The following is a 14538-nucleotide window of genomic DNA, read 5'->3' as shown; positions in this document are numbered from 1 at the left end:
ATGTAGATCTCCTTTATTTCACGAACAAAGAAACCGCTCATTATCCTTATATCAAAAACTTTTCTGGATTGGACAGTAGTCAAGTTTATAAATCAAAGCATATATCATATCCTTGTTAGAGATGTCTAAATATATCTCTATCTCAACAAAGACTTGATAAACATTTAAAGTATTGCTCTAATCATGGAGCAGTAGTTGTTGAGATGACAGGACCAGGAGAGAAAGTTGTATTTAATGAAACAAATAAATGTATAAAACACCTAGTTGTAATATATGCTGATTTTGAGGGGGCACGGTGATTTGGTCACGGGAAACTTGGTCACGGTAAAATGGTCACAAAGTAATTTGGTCACGGTAAAATGGTCACAAGGTAATTTGGTCACAGTAATTCGGTCACGAGGTAATTTGCTCACGGTAATTCGGTCACAAGGTAATTTCGTCACGGTATTATTATTATTAATTATTATTCACTGCATTTAAGGCCAGTAAGGCCCAAGAGCAGTAATAAACATTTTCATTTATGGCCGGTGAATCTTGTTGGCATAATTAAATGACATATTGACCAAGTTTACTGACTACTATAATGGAATTGATTCTGTCTCTCTCAACTTTTAAATTCTGATTCCATTATAGTAGTCAGTAAACTTGGTCAACACGTCATTATGCCAACAAGATTCGCCAGCCATGAAATGAAAATGTTTATTACTGCTCTTGGGCCTTGTTTATAACTGCTCTTGGGCCTTACTGGCTTTAAATGCAGTGAATAATAAATAATAATAATAATAATAATAATAATAATACCGTGAACAAATTACCTTGTGACCGTTTTACCGTGACCAAATTACCTTGTGACCGTTTTACCGTGACCAAATTACCTTGTGACCGTTTTACCGTGACCAAGTTTCCCGTGACCAAATTACCAACACTCGATTTTGAGAACATCTTGGAAAAGACTGATGAAAATATATAAAAAAAAATATATATATATATATATATATATATCAAAAGCATATCACTTGTGGGTTTTGTTATTACATTAAATGATCTCTCGGAAGTAAATATGATAAGTTGGAGTTGTATGGAGGACCTGATTCTGCTGATGAATTTGTGAAAAGGATTGAGGATGATTATATTAAGCTAATGAAAATTATGTCAAGAACAAATAAATCTATCGACTTATCTCCGAATGAAGAGAAAGAATTTGAAGACGCCAGGATTTGTCAAATTCTCAGAGGCTTTGGTAAAAACTGATAAAAGGGTAAGAGGTCATTGTCATACAAGCCGGTCGGCGGCGATGGGTCGCTGAGCATGGAAACTATAAGATATAGAGCAAAATGGATGTCAGCGGATAGGGTATCACCTTAAGATTATGCATATCAAATCTCATCCAGTTCCATCTACTGATAACTACTCGGTATCCATTTGAATGAAAAGTACCGAAAATGCGGTTTGAAATCGGAAATCCCCAAAGTTCGAGGGAGTGCTGTGGGTGAGCAAAGATCTAAATCGAAAATCCGGCTCGATCATTTGTGCACAATGTATTCCAGACTATTCGTGTGAATTTTCATGACCATCCGACCATAACCCTCGGAGGAGTAGCATTTGGTGCGAAGGCACCTCCAGCTCTCGCATATTATCGATTTTTGCACTAATTGACCTTTGACCCCTGACCTAAGCGAAATCGGTCAATATGTCCTGAGGCAAAGTTGTAGTACTCATTGAGTACCATGAACCTACAAAGTTTCATTCGTATCGATGCACTCACCTGGTCGCTAGGGGGCCTTCAATTTTCACGCATACCCTAATTATAGGGGGCGCTGTGGGTAAAGTATTCCATATATCACAAAAACCAGAATATATTGGATATAGCATCACCTGTAGATCATTCATGCCAAATTTCATAACCCTACGTGGGATAATGGCTTTCGGAATTGATTTCGCGTGAACGGTACCGATTTTGAAGGTTTTTCGGTTGTTGCTGGGGAACCAAAGCGTCCCTAGCAACCATCACAATTTCCAAAGCACTAGGTCATAAGATGTACCTACCTCCCGAGTTTGGTCAAAATCAGCCCAAGTTTACTACCAATTATGCTGATGACAAACGAACAAACATCCAAACAGACAGAATTACTGACAATAAGGGTCACCTATTTCGGCGAACCAATAACTGGGAAATATAGAGGAGCAGTTCATAATAATTGAAATCTTAATTGTAAAATCCCTACATTCATACCTATATTTCTTCATAATAATTGTCATTATGATACACATCTCTTTATCAAAGAATTGAGTAAGACTCCTGGAAAGATAATAGCAATTCTGAATACAGATCAAAATTACATCTCATTTACAAAACAAATTTATACTCATGAAATGGGTGTAGATGCAAATATTAGATTTCATGACTCATAAATTTATGGCAAACCCTCTAAGTTCGTTGGTTTCAAACATCTCTTTTCCTATACTTTTGAGTCAATTTCGGACTGAAGCCGACTTGGGGAAAGACATTTCTCTTCTTACTAAAAAGCGCATTTACCCATGTAATTATATGGATTCCTTTGAAAGATTTAAGGAAACAACACTTCCTCCTCAAAAGCATTTTTATAATAACTTAGGAAGATGTCATATTATGGGTGAAGAATATGAAAGAGTAAAACAAGTTTGGAAAGAGTTTGAGAAAAAGAATATGGGTGAATATCATGACCTTTATTTAATAACTGATGTTTTATTACTCACTGATGTGTTTGAGAAATTTAAAGAAGTTTGTTATAATAAAGATTCCTATGGACTTTATCCTGTCCATTATTATACATCTCCTGGACTAGCCTGGAGCGTGATGTTAAAAATAACGAAACAACCACTTGATCTTCTAAGTGATGCAGATATGCTCTTGATTGAGAAGGCTGAAAGAGGAGGAATTTCACAAGTTTGGTCAGAGATATGCGAAGACAAATAATAAAAATCTTCCAGACTTCTCACCTGATAAGCTCAGGTGATAAAGTAACTTTAAATGGGTGAAATAATATGAATACAAATGTATCTTTGATGATATAATCTCCACAACTCAAGAAGATTTAGATAAATGGGATTATGGGTATTATTTTGAATTAGATTTAAACTGTCTGAGAAAACTTCATAACAAACATAAAGACCTTCCTTATGGAGCTGAAAAAGATATCCCCAATCAAGAGTTATTTGGTGGTCATCTACATTTCTTTAGTTCTTCAAATGAGTTTATATATATTCCTCCAACTAATTTACTCACAACATTGTTTGATAAAGAGAAGTATGTTTAATATCAAAGAAATCTAAAGCAATTTATAGAAGCAGGACTACAAGTTAAAAAGTTACATCGGGAACTAAAGTTTAGTCAGTCATTGGTTAGGTAAATATATTGATGAGAACAAAGGCCAATAATGATTTTGAGAAGGACTTTTACAACTTCATATTTGGTAAAGTTTATATTTGGTTCACATATATATATATATATATATATATATATATAAAAATTCTATATTTGGTAAAGGAATAGACAAAATGTAAGACTTGCTACAACAGAGGAGCAGGTAGAGAAGTTGATAAATAAACCAAGCTTTCAAAGAGTTGAAATATTTAGATAATTTTTGTGTTGCTGATTTGAAGAAAGAGTATAAAGATGGATTAACCGATTTATGAGGGAACATCTGTTTTAGATCTATCAAAGTGTTTCATTTCTGATTACTTTTGTAATATTCTAAAGAAAAGATATGGTGAGAATATTATTGCTATATATGGATATGGAGAGCTTCATACTGGAGATAAATACAGATGATGTTTATTAGGATATGAAAAAAGATGAAGATATTTATGATCCTAATAACCCACTCTTTTTGAATAAGAATAAAGAGATTATTGGTAAATTTAAAGATTAATTTGGTGAAAATATACTAAGTGAATGTGTCGGTGTGAGATCAAAGGCATATGCTTATAAATACTTAACAAGAGGGTTAAATGAATTCAAATGTGAAAATAAAGTTAAAAGGTCTAAGGAATATTGTATTTAAGGAGACCATGAACTTTTAACATTACCTTGAATGTATATGGAAGCGAAAAGATGTCAATGAAGAGATGAATTTTGTTAGAAATTATGAACACGAAATATTCTCAGAGACTGTTCATAAGAAAGGCCGAACAGCATTTGATGATAAAAGAAAAATAATGAGTGATGGAATAAATACATTACCTTATGGCTATAAAGTATTAGTATTAATAAAAATATGGCCCATGGGCCCTTGTCAGTTCCGACTTCATCGATATTGGATATATTCATTAACATTCATTGTTTTTATTCCGGCCCTAATGAACTTCATACTCATTAAGACTCATTATCTTTCTTTCTGGGCAAAAATTCAGAAAAAAATGCTGCGGTAAGGTGTAGACATTGTTCCATAGAAGCATTATTCGTAGTTTTTACTTTTTGTATGGTATACTCTTGAAGTTTTAGGGCGTTTAAGATTAATTGGTCCTAATGAACTTCATACTCATTATCTTTCCTCCTGGACAAAATTTCGGGAAAAAAAAAAATCGCTCAGGCAAGCTGTAGACATTGTTCCATAGAACCATTTAGTCCTTAGGCTATTTTTCAGTAGAGGCTTAAAATGAGTTTTCATGGCCAAGTCTGGCATATTAGGTTTCTTGATCTCATTTTGTAGGTTTATATAGTAGAAAATAAAATTAGACCAGGGAACTTTCTCAAAGTGTCCAAACTATGAGAAAAATGGCATTTTCCAAAATGGCCACCATGAATTTTCACGAAATTAATTTTTTAATTATCTCAACTTCTCAACCTCCTAGAAATAAAATTTAGTGATCTAAACTTAGATTTTTGGGGTCAAGGAATCCAATTACATACATTTCAACTACCTATATTCATTTCTTTTTGTCAAATAAGTCAAAATGGAGGCATTTAAATGCCAAATACCATTTTATAATGACATTCTGGGATAGTGATACAATGCTGTTTGTATTCATTTTTGTATTGCTGTTAAGTTCCAGATTGGCATATTCCATATTGTATAAATGCTGTTACAATCACTGATTGTTTTCTTGAATGTTTTATGTAAATATGACTAAGACGAATTCAACAAAAAAGTATTTATTATACATTACAGACAAATAACTCAATCATATATATATATACACTAGCCCACCGGCAGGTAATCATACAAAATCATCTGTGTACCGGAACATGCACTCATTTAGTGTAAGTGTTCTGTCGTATATGTACATGCATTCTTTCAATGTCTAAATAATGCATTCATTCAATGTCACGATCGTCACTTGTGGCAACATCTTCTGTGTTGCAGCAGTCGTCACTACACATGCATACTACCATACACGCACGTCCCTGTTGTCTACATCGACATCTCTTCGTGCTGCACGGAGTGGAAGATTTGCAAGAACACTTGACGAGATCCAGCACTTTACTAGGTGCACGTGGTTGGGACATCCAAACAATGGTTATGTCGCCTCTATGTGCAGCCCAACCGTGGCCATGCGGGGAAGGGGCTTCCATTTCTCTTTCCAATTTCTTCTCTTCTGGATAGCAGTCTGATAGTTCGCTCGGCGGATATGCATAATTGCGCTGTCATGGCATGGAGGTAGCTTGGTGATATCTGTTGTGTGTCTATTCCATTTTTCACTGCGTACATCGTTTGTGTTGCTACGTTGCGATGAATGGTACAGGTGACATATCGCCTTCTCTGTCTGCTTCAGTGTTTCATCATCTGGATCAAGGTTCTCTCCAAGTGTCTTCATGGCCTGGCAGAATTCGTCATTTCCTTCCAGAAGGTTCAGTGATGATTTCTTTCCATGTCCAGCGAATCTACTTGTGGAATCACATCCACTGAATGCATGCATTCCAGGTAGACCAGCACATACATCAGGACCTAGATTTTCAGCAATACTCGTCACATTGACATGCCTTGTTCTTCTGTACTCTGAAGAGCAGTGGTAGTTGTTCTTTGGAACAGAGGAAAACCGACAGCACCAAGACATCTATATCAGGTGACTTGATCAGGATTGGTGTATGGCTCTCTAAGCTGGCATGTTTCGCATGCAGGAGAAGACGGATGTCGGCCTCTTCATGGTCACACGTGAGGTCATCTTGTGGCATGCCAGCATTACATCCTGCATCACTTCTGGCTAAGCGGACGCATATCTTGCCCGATGTAACGTTCACTGTTCTGTTAGCTGGCAGTGTAACAAATTCACCAACTCCATCATCTGTCCACGTCTTCAGCAGGAACGTGAGGAGCTCCTCCTTGTAGGGTCCACATCGTAGAGCTTTCTTGTACTGCTTGGGGACTGGTTGGTTCCCAGACTTGATGCTGTAGTGGAGTACACCTACGACATCATCTCTCCGTGCATGCTCGGCATGCTTTATGGAGACCAATGGATATGTATCCACAACCCAGTGAACAATGGCTGCATTCCCTGTTCCTTTAAGCAGCAACTTCAAAACCTGCAGTGCCAGATGATCGTACGTGTTCTTTGGATCCAATGACTGCAGTACAGCCATAGCATCTACTATGTGTGTTGTGTTGGGTGGCAGAGGGAGTGGTACAGTTTCTGCTTCATCTCTCAGTATGTGCAGCAGATCTGCTTTTACTGCACTTAGCTTGGCACCGTCTGGGTCTGCCAGAGATATGGGAACACTCGTCAGTTCATATGACAACAATTCGTCACGGTTCACTTTACCTCTCTGTCCACAATCATACAGCTGTGCGAAGACGGCTGTTGTTTCTTGGTGATAATCTTTCTTTGTGACTTCCTTGGTTTTCTGAGTGAATGATGCAAATGTTCTCAGTTTTATCTGAGGCAGAGGATCGTGGAAGTCTTCATCACCACCTGGGTTAAGTCGATCATCAGCAAATGTATGAACTTCCTTCAGTCCTACTTGTCCTGCAGTCAGGAGATCCGTCTCGATTCCAGGTGTTGCATGATTTCCCAAGGCAACATGGGTTATCACCTCCTGGTGAGTGAAAGGGTCTACTAGATTTTTAACAGTTGCAATCACCTTTTGTACGACCTCTTCATCATGCTTGACTTGGGCTGTTGAGCCATCTTTGTGCGTCTCAACTCCAGCTCTACTCATACCACTCATATCCTTACTGCATTGGTAGAACTGTGCCTTGTCAGCCGCAGTCCATATCCATTGGTTGACGCTCTCGTGACGTAGGGTTTTTCCTTCGTAGGGACGTTGGGTATAAAACATGTCCAGTTTTATACCTCAACTAGTTCAACAACTCAGCTCGGCCATTAAGCATGACCCTGAAAACTCTCGTCAATGGTATCCAGTGTCCTTTGAGAGACAAAATTCTTCTTCACCCTCCGGTGAGCTCCATAACATCCACCGGCAACATCAAGGAAGGTGGTCTTGAAGGCACTCCACAACTCGTCAGGATTCCCCAAAGCACACAGACCCCCCAAATCCTTCACTTCGTCTTCCACTCAGCCTGTTCACAAACTCCTCGACAACACTCTCATCCTTAAGCTTGCCAACATCCAGCCAAGGCTGGGATGGTACCATTCTCCCGGATTTAAACTGCAACTTCGGAGTTGCTACAAGAAGCCTGTGGTTTGTATTGAGGAACTGACCACTCCAGTAGACCCTGCAGTTCTGGATGATCCTCCGGTGATCAGAAACGAGCACATGGTCAATCTCCTTCACCACACCACCAGCCAGCGCTGGAGTACCAAGTCCAGTGATGAGCCTGTGGGTGCTGAAACCATGAACTGGCCACCCTCAGTCCATGACTTCTTGCAAAGTCAAGGAACTTAGTGCTATTCTGGTTCACAGTTACAGACCCATGGGGACAAACACATGTCTCACAACCAGCCCTATCAGTTCCAGTTGATACATTGAAATCCCCCAAGACGATAAAGAGTATCTCAACTGGGGCATTGATCAACCACAGACTCGAGTGTGGCGGAGAATGCGGCCTTCACGGTGAGATCACTCGCCTTAGTCGGAGCATATACAGAGACCAGGGAAACGCCACCCAGGGAGTGACGAATCCTTAGTCTCGTAATACGCTCGTTGACCAGTGTTACCTCAATTATCATTGAAGTCAGCTTATTGGACACAATTGCAGCTACTCCTTGGGCATGGTAACCATCAGAGCGACCAGACCAATTGTTTGTGTAACCACCCGCCATGATCTGGCCACTATCCAGTCTCCGAACCTCAGAGAGTGCTGCAATACCGATGTTCAAACGCTCGAGCTCAGATGATAACAGAGACAGGTGATCATCCTCTCTTCAGGATAGGACATTCCAGGCACCCACACGAAGGGAGCACTTCAAGTTAACCCAAGGAGACTGCCGTCTGGTGGATGACACCTCAGCACCACCCTGACACACACTACCACAATCTGACCCGGGAAGGTTACCCCGTGTTTTTCCTCCCATCATCAAAGAGTTGGGGCCCTGAAGGCTTTGCCCGAATCCCGTCATCCGATGAGGTGCCCTGTGGAGGGCAGCTGCACAGGAGGTACTCCCATGGAGTGGGTTTTCAATTTTCTTTGCGTTTTTCTTGTTTTGCGGAGTGAAGGGTTTTATGGTGGCTGGAGTTCAAATCCTGTTTTGCTTTGGAGTAATGATTTGGAACAAAAATTGGAGTCAGAACCAGCTAATATATTCTTAAAAACACTTATTTTAAGCAAATAAGACGTTTTTAAATGAATTACGTTTCTTGTGTAAAATGTGTTGTTTTGCTTCGTGCAAACTAAAAGACACAATTTGATGAAAATCATGTGTTTCTGCATTACAATAGGGATTTATAAAAAGAAACGGTGTCAGAACATCCTCATGTGTTGTTAAAATGCTTAGATTGGGCAAATTATACAGTTTTCACATGAATCAGATTTGTTTGTGTAAAATGTGTTGTTTTGCTTTGTTAAAGCTAAAATACACACTATTGATGAAAAACATGTGTTTCTGCATTCGACTAGCAACTTGTATTTAAAAAACAGGGTCAGTCCAAGCTCATGTCTGAAAAATGCCTCTTTCAGGAAAATTAGAACATTTTTGCATGAAGAAGGTTTCTTGTGTAAAATATGTTGTTTTGCTTACTACAAGCTAAACTACACACCATTTCATGAAAATTAATTCCTACAAATGTGTCGGACAGTTCCGTGAGGTGTTGGATGATTCCTGTATGCGTCGGACATAGTTATTGAATGTGTGGGACAGTTTGTCAGGACGCAATGCGTGCTCGGGGCAAGAAAAGGAGGATGTCAGGATACCATGCAGAAACTCGATGATTTGACGAGAATTTAAACATAACGGAATGATTTAGAGCATCAAATTTTAGGGCCCTGTCACACCTTGACGTTTAAACCAGCAATGGCAACGTATAAAAATGTATGTAAAACGTTGGCGTACGCTGAAATTTTGATGTTTTTTTTAAAGTTTTGATCGTATTCATAACGTGTTGGTCGTATGCATAACATATTAGTAACGGGCACAGAACTTTCGTTGTGTTATTGATAACTTTTACCAACGAATGCTTAGCCTGTTGTCAGCGTTCACAACCTATGCCCAACGATAGTTTAACCTACGCATAACGTGCTAAACGTATCGCCGGCGAACTCGTGGCGTAGCCTGTTAAGAACCTGCCGGACGCCGATTTAAATCATAACCGCCTGAGAATTTGAAGTGTCAACATTGCAGTCACACCTTGACGATTTTGCCAGCGTATGCCGGCCTATGAAAAATGTGTCTAAAACGCTAGGCGCACGTCAAATACGGTATAGGTAAGTTGTGTATACGTTAAGAGTAGGCTGGAAAACAATTAAGTACGCTGTCATATTACGTGGTACGTGTAATACGTCATGAAATTTCAAGCATGTTGAAAATTTTATGACTTACTCGGCGTATGGCTGACATGTTCCGCATGCGTTGTCATATGTTCCTGGCACGCTCCGCAATCGTTTACACACGACGGACACACGTTACTTGTAGGTTACTCATAAGTCGAAACGCGTCAAGGTATTATTTAACATACCCGCAACCTAATTTTCAACCAATGGGTAACGTCCTTTAGACCTATGCGTAGCGTGCTCTGAACCTATGTTTAACGTGCTTGAAACATATGAGTAACGTGCATTGAACCTATTTGTAACTTGCCTTGAACCAATGACTCGCGTGCTATGAACCTATGAGTAATGTGCGTTTAACCTATGTGTAGCATGCTTTGAACCTAAGTATAACGTGCTTCTATCCTTTGAATAACATGCTATGAACCTATTTGTAACGTATCTAAAACGCACATTGTCGTATGGAGACAAATTAGATTGACGTCTTCCAGACGACCACAGCACTTACTGAACGTGTTTCTAACTTACATCTACCGTGTAATGGCGTATTGGCAGCGTTAAGGGGAATTGGTATATACAAATGGGCTTCACAAGAGGAACCCATCATTGTTACAGACTCCATGTTGAGTAGATGTCAATGCCAGTAGTATCAGTAGTAGTAATACTATTTGTAGTAGTTGGTGTGGGTGACAGTAGTGATAGTAGTAGTTGTAGTAGTAGTATGTCTATGTCAGTAGTAGTATGTGAGCGTGATGGGGAGGGTGTGGGTGATGATGGATCCTCTTATCGTCCACGAATAGGAGACTACTTTGCACCATTGTTCGATGTTCTTTTCAGCTAATTTTTTTTCCTCATTCCCATGATGAAATATTTCTTTGTTTTACTTTGTAAAGTATTAAAAACGACTTTGACAAATGCATAATGTACTAGTAATGAACACAGAACGCTTTGATAACTTATAGATAAGGTATACCAACGATTGTTTATCGTGTTTTAGTCGTCCACAACCTATGCCCAACGATAGTCTAGCGTATGCATTGCGTAATAATTCCCAAGCACGTTATAAATAAGTCACGGGTACCCTAAACATTACTTTGATGTGTTTCGACGTATGAGGAACTTTCAAGTAGCGTGTTGCGAAGTGTGAACAACGTTCGTGTAGCGTGCTTACAAAACGTTACTCATAGGTTAGAAATAAGTTTCGGGTACGCGAATGTTACCTCTACGTGTTTTGACTTATGAGTAACATACAATTAACGTGTGTCAACGATCGCATAACGTGCCTACAACTTATGGCCAGCGTAGCGGAACGTGTGAGCTAAACGCCGAGCACGTCGTAAAATTTCAAGCATGCAAAATTTTTTGGACAACCAAAAAGTACAACGTTTTAAACCAGCGTAATACGACCTATGGTAGCGTTTTTCAGCGTGCAACTAACATACACATAACGTACCCATCAAGTATTGGACGTGTGCCAGCGTTTTAGACAAATTTTTCATAAATCGGCATAAGCTGGCTAAATCGTCAAGGTGTGACAGCCCCTTTAGCAACCATGATCAACGTGTTCACGACAATGGATCAGGGCTCTTTGACCGCGATGTACATGCACATGGAGAGCATTGGAAGAGTTGAGTCTTCACAAGCAAGACCAAAAGCTCTGACGGAGCGAAAGACAAAAGTTGTGGAATTGTTCAACTTTATAGAAAAAGACTTGCCTCATAAGCAGAGTTCGCGAACCCAAGGTAGCGAACAATGCCGAACAGCATATCATGGCTAACTATCGGAGCAGGTGGATGGGTGTCTCCAGCTCGTTGGTGTGGTGTGGCAGCAGCTACCTGGGAAGCATTCCATTCACTTGACGTGGTTTCGGTTACGTGAGAATAATTGCATCCATCTTGTGTCGTTGGTTGTCTTGAGTGCATCAGGTACATGGTATGTTGTGTGGACGAGGAGAGTGCATTGGATGAGTGGTGTGGATACGGAGAGTGTATTAGATCCATCCCTCCTGTGTCATTACATCCCTCCGGTGTCGTTGGTTACCTGTGAAGCATTCAATCCATCTGGCAGCATATATTTGAGAGCATCATATTGTCCATTGTTGGCGAATTGGAAGGGTAAAGAAGATGGGAACATTCTGTTAATGCAAGAGTCCGAGGTTGGCAAGACTCTGTTAATACCCTGTGACGAGATTGGCATCAGTGCTTGTTTTCTGAAAACCTGCTCTGCTGCTCTTGCGCATACACTTTCCACTCTTTTCATCTTATCATCATACCTGGGAAATGTCCGTCTGCTTGGAAATAAGCCAACATCACAGCATTACATAAAACAGCTGCAAAAACGGATCCCCTTTACTACAGCCCAATTAGCTCACTGTACTTCCAATCATCCACAAGGTCATGAAATCCATCATCGCAGTTAACAGGAAATCATTCCTTTTCTCCAAAGGCCTCAACTCAAGTCATCAATTTGGATTCAGACCTGGTCACTCTACCTTGGACATGCCACTTCTAATCTCTGAACAATGGATGGACGTCCTCAATATCAGAATAGATACATGGGGCAGACCTGTGAGAGAGTGCGTTGGATGTGTGGTGCAGACAAAGCGAAAGTCCATTAGATACGTGGTGCGGACATAGCGAAAGTCCATTAGATACGTGGTGCGGACATAGCGAAAGTCCATGAGAGATGTGGTGCGGACATAGTGAAAGTCCATTAGATACGTGGTGCGGACATAGCGAAAGTCCATTAGATACGTGGTGCGGACATAGCGAAAGTCCATTAGATACGTGGTGCGGACATAGCGAAAGTCCATGAGAGATGTGGTGTGGACATAGTGAAAGTCCATTAGATACGTGGTGCGGACATAGCGAAAGTCCATGAGAGATGTGGTGCGGACATAGTGAAAGTCCATTAGATACGTGGTGCGGACATAGTGAAAGTCCGTTAGATACTTGGTGCGGACATAGCGAAAGTTCATTAGATACGTGGTGCGGACATAGCGAAAGTTCATTAGATACGTGGTGCGGACATAGCGAAAGTTCATTAGATACGTGGTGCGGACATAGCGAAAGTTCATTAGATACGTGGTGCGGACATAGCGAAAGTCCATTAGATACGTGGTGCGGACATAGCGAAAGTCCATTAGATACGTGGTGCGGACATAGTGAAAGTCCGTTAGATACTTGGTGCGGACATAGCGAAAGTTCATTAGATACGTGGTGCGGACATAGCGAAAGTCCATTAGATACGTGGTGCGGACATAGCGAAAGTCCATTAGATACGTGGTGCGGACATGGCGAAAGTCCATTCCATACGTGGTGCGGACATAGCGAAAGTCCATTAGATATGTGGTGCGGACATAGCAAAAGTCCATTAGATACGTGGTGCGGACATAGCGAAAGTCCATTCCATATGTGGTGCGGACATAGCGAAAGTCCATTAGATATGTGGTGCGGACATAGCAAAAGTCCATTAGATACGTGGTGCGGACATAGCGAAAGTCCATTCCATACGTGGTGCGGACATAGCAAAAGTCCATTAGATATGTGGTGCGGACATGGCGAAAGTCCATTAGATACGTGGTGCGGACATGGCGAAAGTCCATTAGATACGTGGTGCGGACATGGCGAAAGTCCATTAGATACGTGGTGCGGACATAGCGAAAGTCTATTAGATACGTGGTGCGGACATAGTGAAAGTCCGTTAGATACTTGGTGCGGACATAGCGAAAGTTCATTAGATACGTGGTGCGGACATAGCGAAAGTCCATTAGATACGTGGTGCGGACATAGCGAAAGTCCATTAGATACGTGGTGCGGACATGGCGAAAGTCCATTCCATACGTGGTGCGGACATAGCGAAAGTCAATTAGATAAGTGGTGCAGACATGGCAAGTCCATTCCATACGTGGTGCGGACATAGCGAAAGTCCATTAGATATGTGGTGCGGACATAGCGAAAGTCAAATTAGATACGTGGTGCGGACATAGCGAAAGTCCATTCCATACGTGGTGCGGACATAGCGAAAGTCCATTAGATATGTGGTGCGGACATAGCAAAAGTCCATTAGATACGTGGTGCGGACATAGCGAAAGTCCATTCCATACGTGGTGCGGACATAGCGAAAGTCCATTAGATATGTGGTGCGGACATAGCAAAAGTCCATTAGATACGTGGTGCGGACATAGCGAAAGTCCATTCCATACGTGGTGCGGACATAGCAAAAGTCCATTAGATATGTGGTGCGGACATGGCGAAAGTCCATTAGATACGTGGTGCGGACATGGCGAAAGTCCATTAGATACGTGGTGCGGACATAGCGAAAGTCTATTAGATACGTGGTGCGGACATAGCGAAAGTCCATGAGAGATGTGGTGCGGACATAGCGAAAGTCCATTAGATACGTGGTGCGGACATAGTGAAAGTCCATTAGATACTTGGTGCGGACATAGCGAAAGTTCATTAGATACGTGGTGCGGACATAGCGAAAGTCCATTAGATACGTGGTGCGGACATAGCGAAAGTTCATTAGATACGTGGTGCGGACATAGCGAAAGTTCATTAGATACGTGGTGCGGACATAGCGAAAGTCTATTAGATACGTGGTGCGGACATAGCGAAAGTCCATGAGAGATGTGGTGCGGACATAGTGAAAGTCCATTAGATACTTGGTGCGGACA

This window comes from Eptatretus burgeri, chromosome 7 (assembly GCF_056783735.1).
Source record: "Eptatretus burgeri isolate ZD-2024b chromosome 7, Ebu_testis_v1, whole genome shotgun sequence".
Classification (NCBI taxonomy): Eukaryota; Metazoa; Chordata; class Myxini; order Myxiniformes; family Myxinidae; genus Eptatretus; species Eptatretus burgeri.
Note: the sequence above shows the minus strand (reverse complement) of the source record.